Genomic DNA, 23005 nt, shown 5'->3' with positions numbered 1-23005 from the left:
AAAGACACAAGTCCATCAAGTCCAACCTGTTTGTGTGCTTTTATGTTAATATTACATTGTATATCTCTGTATCTTGTGGTCGTTTAGGTGCCTATCTAATAGTTTTTTTAAAATTATCGATGCTCTCCGCTGAAACCACTGCTTGTGGAAGAGAATTTCACATCGTTACAGCTCTGACAGTAAAGAACCCTCTACGTAGTTTAAGGTTGAACTGCTTCTCTTCTAATTTTAGTGAATGGCCACATGTCTTTTTAAATTCCCTTGTGCGGGGGGAGTGTGTCCAAGATGTCAACGTGAGCAGCTGCTTTCTCCTCAAGCTCCGCTGGCTTAAATCCAGATCCTTTAGTCATAACTCCCGACTTCTGCCTTGGAATTACCTGGGTGAGGTGCAAGTCAGGGGGTGTGCAATCCAGTAAGGATAAAAAAGACTTAATTTCCTGTCGATCAAGTAAGAACCACCACAGCTCTCCCGCTCACACATGAAGACATGCTCCAGGTGCTGCTCTCACCTGGATTCCCAGGCAGACCCCACTGAGTCTGCTGACTCATGGCCGTCCTGGCTTGCTGAAGTAATGGCTGCAATAGCCACTTGCCAATCTACGCTCACAGTGAAGATTGAGGTAGTACAGATGGATACCTGCCGTGTCTGCCAGGATTCAATCCAGAGTGACAGAGACCAAACAGCGTGTGAGTCAGAAGGACGATGATGTCATGGAGCACTCTGCAGCTCTCCGCACGCTCCAGAATAAGGTGAAGGCCCTGGAATACAGAGCGGAGGATGTTGAAAATAGAAACAGGAGAAACAACCTAAGCATAATAGGTCTGGCTGAGGGCGCTGAGGGGGGCAACCCGACGGAATTCGTGAAAGACATGTTACATTTTCTCTTCCCTGATGCCCGCTTCTCTCCCCACTATGCCTTTGAGAGAACCCACCAAGTTCCACCTAAACCAGTACCTCCAGGGGCCCTCCCGCGTACCTTAAGTCTCTGCATGCTCAACTTTCATGACGAGATGAAATCCTGCATGCCTCCAGGACCCTGGGAGATCTTTGATTCTATTCCATAATAGCAAGTTAATGATTTTGTCCTAACTACTCAGTCGAAGCACAAAGTTCCGGAAATTGATCGACCTGGTGAAGGCAGAACTGAGGGCCCAAAATATTTGTTATAGTGTGCTCGTCTCGGTGCACTTGGATGGAGAGACAACCTGCTTTTTCCCCTCACGAGAGAAGCTTCTATTTGGCTGGACTCCCTGCCACCTGCCCACTGACCTGCTGATCCATGAATCTCTATTGCACTACACCTACGGGTTACATTGATTGTTATTTTGGTAGTGATGGACAGGGCTTAGGGCAGTGAGACTTGCCTATCTGCCATGAGGGGAGGCCTGGATGCTCACCTCCATTGCACCTGTTGTACTAGTTCGAAGGACGCTCCTGTGCCATCAGCCACGGCCCATTTACTGAACAGAAACCCCCTGTTCTCTTCCTTTCCTAATCATCCCCACTCTTCCTTTTCACAGTGAAGCTCTGGGGTGAACAGCAGCAGGCTTTCACTGGGAAGATGGAGTAGGTGTCAGAGAATCACCAGACTTCAACGTCAGTGGTTCCCTGTGCGCCTGCAGGGAAGAACGGCGCAACAGCGCACACGGGTGCACGATGCGGTGGCTTTGCGCATACGGGTGCATGAATTAGCGGGACCACGCGCACACAGTTCCACAGCCTGGCGCACGCATATGCACAATACAACAACATGCGCGCATGCGCACACCTGTGCGCACGGCTCTGTGCACCACCTGATTGACCTGACAGGCCTATAAAAGGCATCAATGTGCTCTGTGTCTTTGCTGGTTTGTCTTCTCAGCTCCAGGGTTCCTGTGTTCCTGTGCCTTATCTCCTGAGCCCACCTGTTGTGACCCGGATTGTACCTGATTACTCTTGGACCTCTCCTGCGATTGACCTTTGGCTTGCTTCTCGGATCTCGTTCTCTGCTGTCCCTGTGTTTGACCCTCTACCTGCCTCCTGGACTTGTCTCTGACTCTTCCCTGTGTTTGATGCTTGGATCCACGGACTGACTTTCTGTGTATGACCTGGCTTACTCTCAAACTCTGATCTCTCTTCCTGGTGTTTGATTCTCAGCCTCCCGCTGCTCTACTCTAGGTGTTAGAACCCCAGCTAGGCGTTCTCTCCTATCAAGTCCAGGCCATCCTGCATGGGTACCTCTTCCATCAGAAGACCTACTACTTACCCTGCTGGCAACCCATGCCCCTCCGTGCCCTGTACCCGCTGTTCCATTCTCAGGGGTACTGTGCACCCAGCTGCAAGGGAAGCCGCCCTCAGCACCTGGTGAGTACCTGACAGTAGGTTACAGGGGGTGACTGTATGGATACACCTAGGCCCCGACCAGTTACTGTTTTTAGCAACCCAAGTTTGTGCCCCTGACATAGTCAGGAGATTTGAACTGCCCACTCATCCCTTGTTGCTAGGGAGTACTGGGGCTCAAATGTGTAGAAGTTCGTATAGACTTGTGAAGTGTTTAAGTTTGTGACGGTTGTTTGTTAGTAAAACCAACCTGCTATTACGCAGGAGAGGTAGGGACACAAATGTCAAAAAGGAGTAAATGCAATACCGTCCATCCAGGCAAACATATAGTCCTGGATTGCTGAAAGGCGTCCAGTCTTTTATATACATGACTGTAGCAATTAGGGTAATTAGACTAGATAGACCTATCACGGTAGAGGAAATTCTTAAGGTGCTCAAAACTCTTCAATCTGGAGTTCTATAAACAATATGCAGAGGACCTCACCATTAAATTTTAAGTCATGTTAGGGGTGTCTCTGGAGATAGAGACTCTCCCAAAGTCTATGGGAGAAGCAATCATAGTGGTGATCCCCAAGCCTGGGAAGGACCCCTCCCTCTGCTCTTCCTATCACCCTATCGCCCTGCTAAACGTTGATGCAAAGTTACTGGCCAAAATACTAGCTAATAGACTGAGCACAGTGATAAAAGCCCTAATTCACCCTGACCAGATGGGATTCATGCTGGGTAGAGGCACAGACATTAATATTAGGAGACTATTTTTCATATTGACAGAGTACAACCAGATACAGCGGGAGTAGTGGCCTCTTTGGATACAGAGAAAGCCTTAGAATTTGTGGAATGGGGATATTTATAGAATGTACTCTTCAAATCTGATTTTGGCCCTAAGTTTCTATTATGGTTATGAAATTTATATGCCATCCCCCAAGCCAGGGTCCGCACAAACAACTGCCTGTCGAAATCATTCCCGCTGGGTCGAGGGATGCGGCAGGGGTGTCCCCTATCTCCGGGATTGTTTGCATTGGTGATAGTGGCACAGACCCAAATCCACAATGGCTCAAAAGTGATATGGTCCAGAAATATTTGGACAGAATAAAGGTGGATAAAGCACCTGGACCTCATGGCATCCACCCACGGATCCTAAAAGAATTGAGCTTTGTAATTTCAAAGCCATTGTATCTAATTTTTAGGGACTCATTAACCGGTTCCCGACCAGCGCACGCCGATGTATGTCGGCAGAATGGCACAGGCAGGCATATTGGCGTACAGGTACGTCCAATCTTCAATACCGCCCTGCCATCACTTTAGTGGCTACTTGGGCATACATATCAACTTGGATAAGTCAGTGCTGTTTTCATTACACCCATCGGCTCCCCGACCTTACACTCAAACACAGCTCAAGTGGGTAGATGAGTTCACCTATCTGGGCATTAAGGATGAGCCGAACACCCTGCTTTGGTTCGCACCAGAACCTGCGAACAGACCTAATATGAGGAGGGCGGGGCCAGACCTAATATTATATGAGGAGGGCGGGGCCACCATCACCTGACCCCGCCCCCCTGACGCAAGTGGGAAAGCCTGGCTTCTCCAATGATGTGTGGGTGACCCCGTCCCCTCTGATGTAACACAGGTTTCTGTTACATCAGAGGGGGTGGGGTCACCCACACCCACACATCATTGGGGAAGCCAGGCTTCCCCACTTGCATCAGAGGGTGGTGGGGTCAGGTGACGGGTGGCCCTGCCCTCCTCATATAAGAAATGTCAGGCTGCCAGGATACCACAGTGTCTCCGCCAGTGGAGACAGAGGAAGGATGCATGGACTGCGCTGCGCTGGACGGAGAGATTACCTGTCGCTGGATCAGATCAGCCATCGCTGGACCCCGGAGAGATGATCATCCGTTGCTGGATAGCAAGAGTGGATTACCACCGCTGGAATCTTTTTTTTATTTTTTTTTATTTTTAATAAAGGACTTTTTGTGTTTGTCTTTTTTAACATTCTTTTACACTTTCTTTGTGAAATGGTAGGGATACTTTTGTACCCCCTTACCATTTCAAACAGGAGGGTGGGATCTGGGGGTCCCCTTGTTAAAGGAGGCTTCCAGAATCTGATGAGCTCCCCACCCGCAGACCCCCACAACCACCGGCCAGGGTTGTGGGGATGAGGCCCTTTCCTCATCAACATGGGGACAAGGTGCTTTGAGAGGTCGGTGACCCCCAAAGCATCCTCCCAATGTTGAGGACATGTGGCCTGGTATGGTTCAGGAGGGGGGCGCTCTCTCGTCCCCCCTCTTTTCCTGCGGCCAGGTTGCATGTTCGGATAAAGGGTCTGGTATGGATATTTAGGGGGAACCTCACACCATTTTTTTTTTATATTTTACGTGGGGTTCCCCTTTATATCCGTACCAGACCTGAAGGGCCAGGGTAATTGAATTTGGGGGAACCCCACTCTTTTTTTTTTTTCTTAATCAATGACTTTCAATGACTGTTCTCTGTATTATGGGAGCCGACAATTCATTATAGCCGCAAGTGATTTTAAATGACTTTTTTTCCTGCGGAAATGACACCTTGTGCAGGGACAGTTCTAAGCGCGGGAAACATGCGCCCCTTTACAGGCATACTATAGACACCCCCCGAGGTACGAAATTTAAAGGAATATTACACTTTTATTTTTTCCCTTTAAGCATTATTAAAATCACTGCTCTTGAAAAAACTTCAGTTTTTAAAAAATTTTTTGCATTGATACATGTCCCCTGGGGCATGACCCAGGTCCCCAAACACTTTTTAGGACAGTAACTTGCATATTAGCCTTTAAAATTAGCACTTTAGATTTCTCCCATAGACTTGTAAAGGGTGTTCCGCGGCTTTTAGAATTTGTCACGAACACCCCAAATTGTTCACTGTTTGCCGAACAGGCGAATAGGCAATGTTCGAGTCGAACATGAGTTTGACTCGAACTCGAAGCTCATCCCTACTGGGCATCAGGGTTAGAAGTGAAATAGGAGACTATATGGGGAAAAATATACAACCTATTATGTCACAGATCACTGCCAAATGTGTAGCCTGGCTCTCACTCCCATTGATATCTGTGGGCAGGTTTAACCTGCTCAAGATGGTATACCTACCTAAATTTTTATACTTTTTTAGGAACACTCTGTCACATGTTTCCAAGAACTTCTTCAGGAGGCTGGAAGGGCTGTTAGTCCCTTTTGTCTGGTCTGGGAAGCCTCTCAGGGTAGCAGAAAGAATACTGTATCTTCCCTGGAAGGAGGCCTGATGCTTCTGAATTTCCAGCTATATTACTGGGCGGTGGCCATTGTCATGGTGCATTGGTGGTTTTCCCAGCCCAGACAGAACCCAGCAATCACACTAGAGATGGGGCACTTTGGGCTCCTATGCAGCCTTAAACAATCTGGTGTTCTGGGGGGCCAGGGCCAGTCCCTCAGTGACAAACTCTATGAAAACCATAATAAGAGCCTGGCAAGATGCTAGAACAGTCTACAGGAAACCCTCCCATGTGTCCCCTCACATCCCACTCTAGGGGAATCTGATGTTACCCCCATTTCAATAATATCCCGGATCCAACAGTATGGGCTAAGAAGGGGATTGCCACGTTGAAATACATAACGAAGGATGGTAAACTTATGAAATTTCAGGAGTTAAGAAGGCTATACCCCATATCTAGCCCCTTAGAATTTTGCTACTGGTAACTGAGACATGCTTACGGTGCCCAATTTGCTGACATGATAACTCTGGAGTTAGACTTTGTTGTGTGCCTTTTGACCTCTGGGGTCATGGGAAAACCTCTCTCCTCTCTGTACCTTTACCTTTAGCCTATGAACCAACGCGGACTTTGGACAAATGGAGGTCAGACATACCGACTCTGGGTGACGAGGAGTGGGAGGAATGCATCTCTACCTTTATCACCTCTATGATAGCTGTGAAAAACAGGTTTATTCAGCTTAAGTTCTTACACAGGGCTTACTACACTCCGCAGAGACTAGTCCAAATGTACCCCCAGTGGGATCCAATGTGCCCCAGATGTAGGCAGAAGGAGGGGTCATTCTGGCATATGGTCTGGTCCTGCCCCTTGCTTCAACCCTATTGGGAGGCAGTAGCCTCCACTCTAGGTGACATATGTGGCACAAGGATTCCACTTTACTATTATGCCACTTGGAGGAGTTAGATGGAGACAGATGTACTAAATTATGCATAATATTCTCCTTGTTTTACGCTAGAAGGAAAATACTCTTGAGAGCCGCCTACACTCGATTCCTGGCCAATTTTTGGTTAACTCGGTCCTGCCCTTATACAGACTCACGTATGAAAGCAGGCAATGCCCAGGAAAAGGTCTGGCCCAGGTGGATAGATGCCTGTGGTTGATATGATTACAGCTAATTTAATATACTTGTTCGAAGTGGCTACTCATTCTTGGTTTCAACCCCTTCTCCTTCCTTTCTAATTCCCCCCCCCCCCCCCCCACTGCTGATACACCCCTCGATTTCTTCTGATGGTATACAAGGGTATGGGAAATTGTAAGATGATGTTGGTGAACCCAACCACCTGTTGCTAGGTTTTATCCTGCTATTCCCAGGATGAATGACACACAATAGGGGATTAGATACTGATTAATACTGAAAATGTTGTGTGATTTGCAGTATGTCTTTTGATTATTGTTCTGTAATGCTGATTTGTTGTTTAAATAAATTATTCTGTTAAAAAAAAAAATCCCTTGCACGGAAAAGCTTTATCCCTATTGTGGGGTCACCAGTACTGTATTTGTACATTGAAATCATATCCCATCTCAAGCGTCTCTTCTCCAGAGTGAATAAGTTCAATGCTTGCAGTCTTTCCTCATAACTGAGATCCTCCATTACCTGTATTAGCTTTGTTACCCTTCTTTGGACCCTCTCCAGTTCCAGCATGCCCCTCCTGAGGAATTATGCCCAGAACTGAATGGCATAATCCAAGTGCGGCTGGACCAGAGTCTTGTATATTGGGAGAATTACCGTTTTATCTCTGGAATGAATGCCAATATTCTGTTGACTTTACTTGCAGCAGCTTGGCATTGCATGCCATTGCTGAGCCTGTAATTTATTAGGATCCACAGGTCCTTTTCCATCCTAGATTCCCACAGAGGTTCTCCCCATATCAAGTGGATTGCATTCATATTATTGGCACCCAAATGAATTATTTAAAATTTTTCCACATTAAATGTCGTTTGCCATTCACCCCATTCATTTGTTTAGATCTTCTTGCAAGGTTTCCACATTCTGCGTAGAAGTTATTGCCCTGCTTAGCTTAGTATCATCTGGAGACACTGAGATTGAGCTGTTTATCCCATCCTCCAGAAAGTTTATGAATAAATTAAATAGGATTTGTCCCAGGACAGAACCTTGGGGGACCTGCTTACCACACCAGACCATTCCAAGTACTCCCTATTTATCACCACCCTCTGGACTCGCCCCTGTAGCCAGTTTTCAATCCATGTACTCACCCTATGGTCCATGCCAACAGACATTAGTTTGTACAGTAAACGTTTATGGGTAACTCTATTGAATGCCTTTGCAAATCCAGATACACCAAGTCTACAGGCCTTCCTTTATCTGGATGGCAGCTCACCTACTCATAGAAGGTTAATAGATTGGTTTGGCAAGAATGATTCTTCAGGAGTCCATGCTGATTACTGCTAATGATACAGTTTTTATTACTAAACTCTTGTATATAGTCCCTTATCATCCCATCCAAGAGCTTGAAAGTTTTGATGTTAGGTTAACTGGTCTGTAGTTCCCCGGGATGTATCTTGGCCCTTTTTTTTAAATATGCTACATTAACTTTTCTCCAAACAGCTAGTACCATTCCAATCAGTAGACTGCTCCTAAAAATTAGGAGCAATGGTAAGGACCCTTGGGTGAAAGCCATCTGGTCCCGGGTAGTGATGGACGAACTTCCGATGGGACGTTTCGCGAACGTGGACCGCGAACGCGGCCGATTGTTCTTGAACCGGAACGTTTGCGGCGGGCCCCATTGTCTTCAATGGGAGGCGAACTTCGCAAACCTACAGGTCAAATTTGCAGCCACAAAATAATTAATAGCTGTGCAAACATAGTCCCACCACATGGCCAATGACATAACACATGTATGAGGTGAATCTGGGATCGACAACTACAAGCATTCTTTTTTTATATGGGAAATTGTTGTGACAATTCAGGACTGTGGAGCGCATGAAGACAATGGAGGAGAGGGAAGGTTAGGGACCAGGGTAGGCAAAGAAGAGGGTGCAGGAGATGATCACCAGCAGCGTGACATAAAGCAATGACACCTGCACCGTGATAGAGTCATCTGACAGCAGCACCGTGATAGAGAGCACTGATATCAGCAGCGTGACATACAGCAATGAAACCTGCACCGTGATAGAGTGATCTGACAACAGCATCGTGATAGAGAGCACTGACATCAGCAGCGAGACATAAAGCACTCACACCAGCACCGTGATATACAGCACTGACAGCAGCACCGTGATAGAGAGCACTGACATCAGCAGCGTGACATAAAGCACTCACACCAGCACCGTGATATACAGCACTGACAGCAACACCGTGATAGAGAGCACTGACATCAGCAGCGTGACATAAAGCACTCACACCAGCACCGTGATATACAGCACTGACAGCAGCACCGTGATAGAGAGCACTGACATCAGCAGCGTGACATAACGCACTCACACCAGCACCGTGATATACAGCACTGACAGCAGCACCATGATAGAGAGCACTGACATCAGCAGCGTGACATAAAGCACTCACACCAGCACCGTGATATACAGCACTGACAGCAGCACCGTGATAGAGAGCACTGACATCAGCAGCGTGACATAAAGCACTCACACCAGCACCGTGATATACAGCACTGACAGCAGCACCATGACAGAGAGCACTGACATCAGCACCGTGATATACAGCACTGACACTTGCACCGTAAGCAGCCCCAGGAGGAAGTCAGTATAGCACAGGGATGGTGGGAGCCCCTAATAATGAGCATAGCACAGGGATGGTGGGAGCCCCTCATAATAAGCAGCCCCAGGAGGATGTCAGCATAGCACAGGGATGGTGGGAGCCCCTCATAATAAGCAGCCCCAGGAGGATGTCAGCATAGCACAGGGATGGTGGGAGCCCCTCATAATAAGCAGCCCCAGGAGTAAGTCAGCACAGCACAGGGATGGTGGGAGTCCCTCATAATGAGCATAGCACAGGGATGGTGGGAGCATCCTCAAAATATGCACAGCAGAGGTACAGCCCCAGGAGGAAGTCAGCACAGCACAGGGATGGTGGGAGCCCCTCATAATAAGCAGCCCCAGTAGAAATATGACACCGCTCAACCTCTTCAAAGAGGAGGGTACGGGCATATAGTACGGTGTGCTTTTTTTGGACAAGGAAGTGAGCCAAATGAAGAAAGAAGGTCTCTGTGCTCCATTAAAAAAATTGTTTATAGACACATACATGGTCTACTGGTCACATGTGCTGAATTCCTCCGAGATCTATGCCTCATTCATTTTTAGAAATGTGAGGTAATTAACACTGTCGTGAGCTAGGCGAGTACGCTTATCGGTCAAGATCCCCCCTGCTGCGCTGAACGTCCTTTCAGACAGGACACCGGATGAGGGGCAAGCCAACAGTTCGATTGCAAATTGGGCAAGCTCTGGCCAGAGGTCAAGCCTGCCCACCCAGTAGTCCAGGGGTTCATCACTCCTCAGAGCGTCCACATCGGCCGTTAACCCGATGTAGTCGGACACCTGACGGTCTAGGCGTTCCCTGATGCTGGATCCGGATGACACCTGTCGATGGGTCGGCTGAAAGAATGACCTCATATCTCAAGTCACCAACACATCTTCAAACCGGCCTCTTCTTGCAGGCGCTGTTGGATTGGTACCCGCAACTCCTTCTCTGGGAGTGGGAATTGCTCCTCTGCCAGCGCACGCAAAAGCAGAATGCAGCATTTCTTGAAGCAAGGCCTGGAAGTGCTGCATTCTGACAGCCCTCTGTGACGGCGGTAACATTTCCAACATTTTGTGTTTGTACCGGGGGTCTAAGTACGTTGCCACCCAGTAATGGTCCTTGACCCTTATGCTTTTTATACGGGGGTCCCTATTAAAACACTGGAGCATGAAGGCCCCCATTTGCACTAAAGTGGAAGCGGTGTGGTGGCCTGGCTCCTGCTCATCATCCAGGATAATGTCATGCTCTTCATTCTCCTCTCCCCATCCACGCACAACAGGGATCCCAGAAAGGTTTAAAGCATGCTCTACTTGCTCCTCCTCATCCGCCCCGGCACCATCCTCCTCTGACTCCTCTTCAGACTCCTGTTGTTGACTTGTCTCAGATAGAGTAGCCCCCCCTGGGAATTCATCCAACATTGCAACTTCCTCATCTTCCCGTTCCTCCACAGCTTGATCAATGACACGACGCAATGCACGCTCCATAAAGAAGGCATAAGGTACCATGTCACTGATGGCGCCATGGCTGCGACTGACCAGTTTGGTGATCTCCTCAAATGGGCGCAGAAGTCTGCATGCGTCACGCATGAGCAGCCACTGGCGCGGTGAAAAAACCCCCTGCTCCCCAGAACCGGTTCTGCCGCAGAGTTCATACAGGTAGACGTTAACTGCACGTTTCTGCTGGAGCAGCCTATCAAGCATATAGAAGGTTGAGTTCCATCGCGTCGGGCAATCGCAAATAAGACGTCTGACCGGCAGATTGTGTCGCCGCTGAATGTCAGCAAGGCGAGCCATGGCCGTGTAAGATCTTTTGAAATGGGCAGAGATTTTCCTTGCCTGCTGCAAGATGTCCTGGACCCCAGGGTATTTGACAAGGAATTGCTGCACGACCAAGTTTAAGACGTGTGCCATGCATGGCACGTGCGTGATTTTGCCCTGTTTCAATGCGCTAAGCAGATTGGCACCGTTGTCACACACCACTTTACCAACTGTCAAATTGAGCGGTGTTAGCCACTGATCTGCCTGTGAACGCAAAGCTGAAAGGAGTGCCGGGCCAGTGTGGCTCTTGGCTTCCAGGCACAACAGAGGCAGCACGGCATGGCAACGTCTCACCTGGCATGTTGAATAGGTTCTGGGGAGCTTGGGCGGCGCAGCGGAAGAGACGCTAGCAGCGGAAAAGGAGGAGTCAGCCAAGGAGGAGAGGGAGGAGGATGGAGTAGGAGGAGGAGGAGGAGAAGAGTCAGGCCTGCATGCAATCCGTGGCGGTAAAACCAAATCTACACGGGTGTCACGGGTTACATGCTTGACGGCCGTCAGAAGGTTCACCCAGTGGGCAGTAAAAGTGATATACCTTCCCTGCCCGTGTTTGCTAGACCACGTGTCTGTGGTCAGATGTATCTTGGCACCGACACTGTGTGCCAGAGATACATTCACTTGCCGCTGAACATGGCCATATAGCTCTGGGATGCCCTTCTCTGAGAAATACTTCCTTCCTGGGACCTTCCATTGTGGTGTTCCAATGGCCACAAATTTGCGAAAGGCCTCAGAGTCCACCAGTTTATATGGCAGAAGTTGGCGGGCTATGAGTTCTGACAAGCCAGCCGTCAACCGTTGGGCAAGAGGGTTATCCGGCGTCATCATTTTTTTACGCTCGAACATTAGGCCCACGGAAGCCTGCCTTTTTGCAGAAAAACGTGAGCTTGGCGTGATGGAAGGTGGAGTGGAGGAAAATTGTGAGGAGAGAGGAGAAGGAGAAGTAGAAGACGAGGCTGGACGGTGAGAGCCTGGAGTGTGGCTTTGTGTGTTCCATTGCTCCCACTGGGCTCGGTGATGGCTGCTCATGTGCCTTCTTAAGGCGGTCGTCCCTAGGTGAGTTTTGGGCTTACCGCGACTAATGCGTTGACTGCAAAGATTGCAGATGGCAACGCTATTGTCAGCAGCGGACACGTTAAAAAAAGCCCACACTGCTGAGCCATGTGCCGGTGACCTGGGAGTGCCAGATGTGACCGTACATGGTCGATGACTCGCTCCTGATACATTTGCAGTCTGCTTTGTCCCTCCTGTGCAATGTAAGTTATTCCTGCTTCTCCTCCCTATCTGCTGGTCCATATCTCCCTCTGAACTCCCCTCCTCTTCCTCTCTTGTGGGCACCCACGTGACATCACTAGACACGTCATCATCAACGTCACCTTCCCCACCGCTATAAGTAGAGATCTCGGAGTAGGCAGCAACACCGGGGACCAACCTCCTCCTTGGGCCGTCATCAGACTGCTGAGTAGCGGTTGTTGCTGCCTCCTCTTCCTGATCCAATACCAAGAGTGGCTGCGCATCAGAAATGTCTTGATATGGATCGGAAAATAATTCCTGTGACTCAAGCGGAAGGTATGTGGTGGTGGTGGTGGTGGTGGTGGTGGTGTTGTTGGTGGTAGTGTCTTTGGGGGTGCACATAGCAGAGAGTGAAGAAGAGGGTGCAGATCGAGAGGATGAGGAGGGTGCAGAAGAGTAAGGCTGAGCGAGCCACTCAACCAAGTCTGGTGCGTCCTTTAAAGTAATTGAACGCACCTTCTGCAACTTCCCACTTTGGCTCAAGCCTGTTGCTCCTGCCCTACCCCTACCACCCCTGCGGAAGGGCCTGCCTCTTCCTCTGCCTGTCATTTTTTAAATGACCCTGTGACAAAACTCTCAGTCCCTATACTGATGAAGGACTGCTGCAGTATAGGGCAGCGGTCAGCAGTAGTGCACCTCAACCCTATGTATTGTGGACCGATACCAGTCCTTATAGAATGGCAGACTGTACCTCACTCAACCCTATGTACTGTAGTACCCTATACCTTACCAGTCCTTATAAGGACCTTTGTGGACCAAGTAGGTTGTGTGTGAGTGATTAGCAGACTGTATGTCAGTCCCTATACCGATGAAGGACTGCTGCAGTATAGGGCAGCGGTCAGCAGTAGTGCACCTCAATCCTATTTATTGTGGACCGATACCAGTCCTTATAGAATGGCAGACTGTACCTCACTCAACCCTATGTACTGTAGTACCCTATACCTTACCAGTCCTTATAAGGACTTTTGTGGACCAAGTAGGTTGTGTGTGAGTGATTAGCAGACTGTACGTCAGTCCCTATACCGATGAAGGACTGCTGCAGTATAGGGCAGCGGTCAGCAGTAGTTCACCTCAACCCTATGTATTGTGGACCTATACCAGTCCTTATAGAGTAGCAGACTGTACCTCACTCAACCCTATGTACTGTAGCACCCTAGACAGACCAAGTTACCAGTCCTTATAAGGAGCTTTGTGGAACAAGTGGGTTGTGAATGATTAGCAGACTGCAGCAGAAGGGCAGCAGTCAAGTATAATATTCTTTCTATATTTGGAAGAAAGAATATTATACGTGTACAAGCCTATTACCATACCACTGATACCAGTCCTGAAAAGAACCTTTGTGGAACTAATAGTAACAGCTACTGATTAAACTGACCCTCACTGCCTCACACACTGCTTCCTGCCTGTCCCTATATAAACTGACAAAACAGAGGCTACTGGAACAATAATTGAAATATCACTTTTGTGGACCTGATAGTAACAGCTAATGACTAAACTGGCTGTCCCTACAGCACACACTGTCATGTCCCTTTCTCTAAACTGACAAAAGACACTCAGGCTGCTGCAACAATCACTAGCACAGCACTGCCTATCATGAACTACACCTAACACCTATACCAGTCCTGAAAAGAACTTTTGTGTACCAAATAGCTAGCAATTTGGGTCACTGTAATCTCTCCCTGCTCCACACAGCAACCTCTCCCTATAGTGACAGAAGAAAGAATGTAAAATGGCCGCCGGATCGGGTGTATTTATAAGTTAGGGGGAATGTCCAAGTGTCCATGTGCTGTAATGTCTCAATCGGCTGTCCTGTACCCCATGATGGATGTGTCATCATAGGTCAAAGTTCTTTTACACAGTAAACACGGAAGTCCGCCGAACGGGCGGACCGCGAACAGCCGAAATTCCCTGCGAAACGACCGCCGAGCGAACCGTTCAGACATCACTAGTCCCGGGGACTTATTTGTGTTAAGTTTTTTAAGTCTAATGCTGATTTTATCCTCTGCTAGCCATGAGGGTGCTCCCTTTGGCGTGTCATGAGGATAAACCATGCAGTCTTGGTAACTGAAACCCCCTGTTTCTTTTGTGAAGACTGAGAAGAAGAATAAATTCAAAACCTTTGCCATCTCTTCATTTTTTCTAACCAGATTCTCTTCATCATTCTTTATGTGGCCAATATGTCCTGACCTCCCTCTCCTACTATTCATATAAAGAATTATTTTTTTTTACTCTCCTCCACTATGTTCTATTTTAGTCACACTTATAGCACACTTTCATTTCTTATTGCATTCTTTGTAAAGTTGGAATTCTTTTGCTTGTACATGCATTTTTTTACCTTGGAGTTAAGCACCCAGGACTTTTGTTAACTCTTTTAAATTTATTTTCCATTGGGATGCACTGGCCATTACTTTTAATATGCTCTTAAAGCATACCCATGTTACCTCCATGTTCATTTTTCCCAGGATTTTACCTAATTTAATATCTTCTAGCAAGGAGCATGGTTTAGGGAAGTTGGCTATTAGTTGAAGTTCAGTGTCTTTGTATTACCCTTCTGTTTCCTCTTTGTGTGATTTATGCTGAAACTTGATCTGTGGTCGCTATTTCCTAAATTGCCCCGTATTTCTACATCCATGATCAGGTCTGGATTGTTAGTAATCAGTAGGTCTAGTAACACATTGTTTACTGTTGTTACATTTACCATCTGTCCCATGAAATTGTCCTGCAAGACATTTAGGAACTGGTAAGCCTTAGCTGAATGCGCTGTTTCTTCCGCCCAGTCTATGTCTTGATAATTAAAATCCCCTGTTATAATGACACTTCCCTTCCTTGCCGCCATTCCAAACTGTGATAGGAGGTCTGCCCACCAGTCCTCCCTCTGGTTAAATGTGATCATGTATGCGTTTATGAAAGAGACGTTTCATTTTTCTCACATAGAATGCACCACAGATTCAGTTCATAAGATTAACAACCCCCTCAGTAGCACAATCCACATGGAAACACCACCAGAACCAGATGCTGTCAGGGAGAATACACCTAGTGCATTCCCTAATCAACAGGCATTCTGGGCACCAGCCACACATAAGTCCCTCATGGACCCTCCTTCTCACCAAAATGGATAGGATCAAAACTGTGTACCAGCGTATCCCTTAGAAATGTGTTTCTCTGAATCTAACCTCACATTTTTGCCCATAGTTTTCTTGGTGCTTAATAAACACCAGAATTAGGATAAAGCCACATTCTAAGCATTCCACCCCTCTGCCCTCCTGACCAGAAGGAACCTCTAAATCTCCCTTATCAAATCATTTTTTCCCTTCATCTTCAGTCAACAAAAGTATGAGGTCACATAAGGCCTTAAAATTGGCAATAGTATAGCTCTTAGCCCTTGTACACACGGACAGATATTCCAATGGACAATATCCGATAGGACCGTGTTGTTGGATAATCCGACTGTGTGTGGGCTCCATTGGACTGTTTCCGTTGGACAAATTGTCACCACAACAGGTGAGTGTCAGAGACCACAGCTTCAGGTAAGCTAATCAATGTATGTCTGCATATTTATGATACATGGTGTGTTTATTTTATTTGTTTAGGTGATGTGGAAGAAGAATCACATTTTACCAGTGAAAGTGCCCAGATCCTCATTGGGGAGATAATGGGGTGCAATCGCGATTTAGAAAATATACAGAAAAACATCAATGATGTTCAACAGAAAATGAAGAACATCATTGATGTTTTGGGGAGAGTCTGAAACAAACTAGCTAGCATAGTTTTTTATTTCTCAGAAAAACTTTTATATTTTTCAAAAAGCCAAATTTGGAAGATGCACACAGTGTGTCAATATGTATTATCTCCCAAAATGGGGGATTAATGTACGTGTTTTGTGGGTGCAACCTCTTCCTTGCTACGAAAGTGGCTGAGATGAAGGGGTTGCACATGTACATTGATACCCCATGATGGGAGATAGAACATGTTGACATTAGGCATGGGATCAGGAGGAAAATGGCCACTTTCGTATTCTCAATGTGTGTGCATCTTCCAAATTTGGCTTTTCCAGGGGTGACACCCCATCCGATGAAGGCAATATCAGCACATTTTGTACATACTCATGTCTGGTATTGTCTTCACTTTTCAAAGTTGAATTCTGTCAGTTCCTGTGTTCTGTATGTTATGCTTTGATACATGCCTTTTTACACAAAAATGCAAAACACAAAAGTTATAAAAATGTTACCCAAAATAATGTTATCTATACACCAAATATGTTGGTTTGTTGTAAAACCCTTTTCTAAACGCACATGTGAATGTGCTTTTAGTAAAAAGTGAAATTATCAACAATGTGTGGCTTCCTTTTTCAATGTGCAAAAGCAGTATTTGGAGTAAAGGTGTTGTTTTCTGTGGCAATGGGTGGTATTTACTAAAGGCAAATCCACTTTGCACTCCAAGTGCAGTTTCAGGTGCACTTTTGCAGTGCACTTGTAGTGCATAGTGGATGTGCCTTTAGTAAATAACACCCACAGTGATGTTTAAATGTCCCCAATCACGCCATTTTCATGACCCCACATATTTCTGCCATGGTGCTGAAAATGAGCAATATTTTTGTCAGTAATGTACTACATACATTATCAACAAAAACAAGGTGTGTGTGTTTAGCAGCCCCACAACATAATAACATTATCTGAAGAAGAGACTGTCACCTCATCTTGCTCAGAACTTGGGTTTGCACTGTTGTTAAAAAGGCACAAAAAATCATCAAAAATACCTATGAGACACCTAAAAGAAAGCCAAGCAGTAAATTAATTCAAAGATTATTGGAGTTTCAAAGAAAAATGTATTTAAAAAAGCCTCTCAGACATTGTCTGGCATATCAATGGCCCCCCTACCCACAAAGTACTCCATGTATTGGTTTCTGACCTCGCGGGCGCTTTGGGGGGGCAAGCCAGGACGAGCAGCTTCAAGGGCCATGAGGTTGTAATTTTCTGGCAAGTCTGCATTTGGGCCAACTGAGACCACATAGTTTGAGGCATGTTTTTTCAAAAAATTGTGCAGAACACAGCAGGCAAGCACAATGTGATTTAGTTTATATTCTGCCATGTGGATTGGCATCAAAAATAGGCGGAACCGGCTGGCCAGTATTCCGAAAGTGTTCTCCAGGACTCTTCTGGCTCTGGCCAGCCAGAAATTAAAAATCCTTTGATCCAGGGTGAGGGTCCTCATCGGGAAAGGCTGCATCAGGTGACTTGCCAGAGCAAACGCCTCATCCGCGACGAAAATTAACGGGAGTTCTTCTACATTCTCCTCTGGGGTTGGCAAGCCCAGACTGCCACTCTGGAGACGCCAGTAGAATTCCGTCTGTGCGAACACTCCACCATCCAACATCCGGACATTTTGCCCCACGTCCACATAAAGGAAGTCATAGGTCGCTGACACCACCGCCAACATCACTATACTATTAAACCCCTTGTAATTATAATAGTAGGACCCCGAGTTGGGGGGTGGGATGATGCGGACGTGTTTCCCATCAATTGCACCTCCACAATTGGGAAAGTCCCAACGGCTGGCAAAGTAGGAGGCCACAGTCTGCCATTCCTGTGACGTTGAAGGAAACTGTGGAGTGAAATAAGAAAAAAAAATTAGTAATTTTGCACATCAACATTGCAAGCAGATTAGACACAAACATTTTTGGACAATATCAGTATAACATTTTGGGAAATGAGTATTTAAAGCCTAAAGTATAAGGTCCCCTTATCAGAGTCATCTATGATAAGGGGAGTCAGAGTCATAAGCAGATACGCACCGGCAAGCAAAAACTGAAGAGCAGTAACGAACTGAAGCACAAATCTGAAAAGCACGAATTGTCTCTACCAAACTTCTTCTAACACGCGATAAACATGAGATCAGCAGAAGGAACCCAAAGGGAGCCGGACATGGTACTGAACTTCCCTTTTCTAGTGCCGTCGTACGCGGCTTACGTCACCGTGTTCTTGGCAACCAGAAATTCCGACAACTTAGTCCGACCGTGTGTATGCAACACCACCTCCGGACCACTTCTGGACTAAATCCGTCAGAATTTATACCTGACGGATTTGGTTGCGGACGGAATGTCCGACCGCGTGTACGGGGGCTAACACTGATCTGCTTCAGTTTTATCTTCACCTTTGTGGACTTGGTCTTTGGATTCAAATGGTTGCCTACAGTTTAAGGTACAGTCCTTGTGTTGTTACTAGTGATTCTTTATTGGGATGATTACTTTTCTAACAATTATGATTGTTTCTATCTAGATGAATAAGCATATTTACATCTCCTAAAGAAGTGGATTATATGCATTAAATGTGCCTGGCCACAAGAGTGCTTTGTCACAGTTGTGTTTTAATGATTGTACTGTAATGTAATGTTTTGTGTAAGAATATGGAAAATAATTGTATGAATATATATTTGGGGGCTGTAAAATCTTCCTAATCTCTGTCTCAAGAAGATTTTACCCCCTTCCCGACCAGAGCACTTTTTAAAATTTGGCACTGTGCCTCTTTAACTGACAATTGCGTGGTCATTCGCTGTACCCAAACGAAATTTGTGTCCTTTTTTTCCCACAAATAGAGCTTTCTTTTGGTGGTATTTGATCACCTTTGCAGTTTTTATTTTTTACTCTATAAACAAAAAAAGAGCAACAATTTTGAAAAAAAAATAATATTTTTTACTTTTTGCTATAATAAATATCCCAAATTTAAAAAAAAAAAAAAACATTTCTTCATCAGTTTAGGCAAATATGTATTCTTCTACATATTTTTGGTAAAAAAAAAAAAATGCAATACGTGCATATTGATTGGTTTGCGCAAAAGTTATAGCAGCTACAAACTATGGAAAATAATTATGGCATTTTTAAGGCACTTTTATTATTTTATTTATTTTCACTAGTAATGGTGGTGATCTGCAATTTTTAGTGGTATTGCGACAAACAGATCGGACACTTTTGTCACTTTTTTGGGACTACTGACAATTATACAGCGAAAAGTGCTATGAATATGCATTGATTACTGTGTAAATGTCCCTGGCAGGGAAGAGGTTAACACTAGGGGGCAACCAAGAGGTTAACTGTGTGTTCCCTTACAGTTTTCTAACTGTGTGGGGATGGGAGTGACTAGGAGAGGAGACATATCATTTTTCCTACTTAGTAGGAAGAAACGATATGGCTCCTCTCCTCTTACAGCACAGGGATTTGTGTGTTTAAACACACAAATCCCCATGCTGGTGCTCATGCATGAGAAGCTCCAGGGAACAGTAGAGGATTCTAAACCATTATGATAACCTACGCAGGTACAGCGTAGCAGCCCCACACAATCACAAGCTTGTGCTCATGCTTCAATCTTTGATTCTGTTCTAAAGGACTTGGACACTGAGTCCATATAAGAGCCCTAACAACTAAAGTTGATACAATACAGGTAATTGCCACAGCTGAGCACATTTTCAAGGAAGCTATAGATCAGTGGCGGCCCGTAATGCTGCCCCCATCCAAGTGTGGTGGTGTCGGTGATCACTGTCATCTGTCTCTTGTGGGGGGAGGTGTTGGGTTTGCTAATTGTCACATATCTCTCCTGTGAGGGAGGGTGTTCATTTGCCGACCCCCTTCCAAAAAAAAAAAAGAAACAGTCACCACTGCTATAGATAATCTTAAAGATGGAACAACTCATCTGGGCAATTATGTGGAAGCATTGGAACTGGGTCAGGAGGATTTGTGGACCATGGTTGAATCACTTAGGAACTTCTGCAGCAATGACACCTTCCCTTTGCAATTAGACAAGTATAAGAATAGGGACCACAGACAAAACATCCATATCTGGGGCTTGCCTGAAGCCATGCATGGCACAGACTTAAGTCCCATGCTCAAAGAGATTTTCCAGCAGATCCTGGAAGATGAAGCTCCAGATTGCTTAGAAATAGATAGGGCACATAGGGACCTCATGCCTCTACCACAAGCCACTGACATGCCTAGAGATGTTATTTTCAACATTCACAAATATGCAGTCAAAGAGGATATTATGAAAACAATACGTGGTAAATTCAACATTGACTTTGATGGAGCTCAGCTATCGCTCTTTCCTGACTTGTTCAGGAGGATACATAGATCTCCCCGCTCTGTGCTGGAGGTCTTACACTGGGAGGGATCGTAATATCATTGGGGGTTTCCTTTTCACCTTATTGTCCACAAGAATGGCAAAACAGCTACTCTACTCAATAAAGGCAAACTCCCTAAGTTTCTGGAGAAACTGACCCTCGCATTCACAGACTTCCCAGACTGCCACTTCACAGGGAACATTTCTATGCCTAAACACCAAGAGAGATGGCACCCAGCTCCCCAACAAATGTACATATGCCAAAGTTTGTGGCTGGAGAGTGCCCAGAAAGCATCCCAACAAGAAGCATGACTACACTAGCCATCTGTTACTCACAAGCATTAAGGTTACTTAATAATCTTGATGGTATAGAACAAGGATATGCAATTAGCAGATCTCCAGCTGTTGCAAAACTATAAGTCCCATCATGCCTCTGCCTCTGGGTGTCATGCTTGTGGCTGTCAGAGTCTTGCTATGCCTCATGAGACTTGTAGTTCTGCAACAGCTGGAGGTCTGCTAATTGCTTATCACTGGTATAGAATAAAGGACGTAAGGCTATTTGGTCCTAATTATTCATTACTGACCTATTCATCAGCAACACTGGTATAGGTCTATACTGCTTTTTCTCCTACCTGTCTATCCTCTCCCATGAATGGTCCAGAGTAGTGATATTACGGATATTGCACTGTTTATGACTAGTGACGCCTTGTGCCTTGTGTATACCAGGATTCGGGTATGCGGTTCTTCATATGCCCCCATATAACAGTTGAACATTCGTTTAATTGATATATTGCTCTAAATATAGTTTTTTTTTTACTGTATGTGATTAATTACATTGTTATTGATCATGTGCTAATTAAATTACAGATATTCTCCTGATGAAGCGGCCCAGTCCGTGAAACTAGTTGAAATGCTGTCCATTATCAATTATCCCACTGTGATCTTCCCCATCAGGGGAGTATTATCTTGGTAAAACACATGGACTGTCACCTATTTTTTAATTTACTATTGACATTTCTGTCATGTGTTATGTATCAATAAACATTTGTACTATTTTACATGATTGTTCATATCTGAATTTATATTCATTGCATTGTACCGAGATAGTCCATCTGCCCCCTAGTTTTCTTGGTGAGACCTGGCTGGGGACCAGGCTCCTAACCCCCTTATTACTGTTTATTATGTATCAACCTATTCTTTGGCTACACTGGTTATAGTTTTACTATTGTTCTCCTTGTCTGACTATCCTCTTGTATGGTCAGTTCAGAGGGGAGTCTCTACAAATGTATCTACTTGCTTTGTTGCATACACTGTAAAATGGCTGTGGAAAGCAGGCTGTCTGTGCCTCTCTATTAATCTTAATGTTTTCATGTGTTGACCTGAGGTTAGTTGTGGCTTTGGCATTGTCCAGTCCCCCTTCCCCCCAGTTAGGTGAGACTCTGCTAGACAAAGCCCTGACCGTGATTTATGGTCTGATGGAGAAGCCTTTTAAATTGCATATCTGGCTTTTCTTACTCTCTAGTGCTCTTTCCCCAAAATCTTATGGGGGATTTATGTGTCAGGGAATTCTTGTCCATAGTAAAGATGGAGTTTCAAGGCACATACATGTGAAGGTAACTGGCTTAGCAGATGTTCACATATGTGCACGGGCTTACCCAGGTGCGTGCCTGTCATCAATAATGGCACCGAATGGCCTATTTAAACAGAGATTCAGTACTGGCTCATTGCTGTTTGGTCTACAGCAGTGATTCTCAACCAGGGTTCTGTGGAACCCTAGGGTTCCTCCAAAGGTTTCTAGGGGTTCCGTCAGCATTGGGCGATTTCTGCCTCTCAGATAAGTTCCCACTGACACCATTGATCTTTTTAGCTATTTGTAAGGAGGTAATTCTTCCCAATGACCACAAGTGTAAGGACCATTCTTCCCACTTACCATCACACTAATGTATCATGAATTGTAGATTTCTAATTTTTAGCAGGGGTTTCCTGAGACCGGAGAACTATTTTAAGGGTTCCTCTGTATTAAAAAGGTTGAGAAAGGCTGGTCTACAGAGTTCTGATTCCTGTGCCTGACCTCTGATCTTGACTTGGCTTGCTCTTAATTATCCTTGTGTGCTACCTGCCCTTACTTTGACTTGTCCCCGGATCCTGCCTCTGCTTTCTGTTCTTGTCTGATCTGCCCTGCTTACAAAACATATCCATTTATACTGACAGCTCAATTGCTGGACCCAACAGGTATCATTAAGGGACAGCTATTTACCCTTGCAAATGTGTACAACCCTAACTCCCTTACTATACCCTTTCTTTGTGCCACATTGAAAAAGTGTTAAAAAGTTGAAAAAATACTTGAATTCTGATCTTCTAATCCTGGGAGGAAGTTTTAACCTTTCGAAATGCTTCTTCAAACTCTGTTTTGTAGACAGCTGGTGATCCATACATGCTGCAGATAGAGATTACAGCTACTATTCCAGGTCTCACAATATGTACTCA

The sequence above is a fragment of the Lithobates pipiens genome, unplaced genomic scaffold (assembly GCF_037356315.1).
Source record: "Lithobates pipiens isolate NorthernLeopardFrog02 unplaced genomic scaffold, aLitPip1_a1.2 Scaffold_16, whole genome shotgun sequence".
In the NCBI taxonomy this organism is placed as follows: Eukaryota; Metazoa; Chordata; class Amphibia; order Anura; family Ranidae; genus Lithobates; species Lithobates pipiens.
This window is presented reverse-complemented; position numbering follows the sequence as displayed.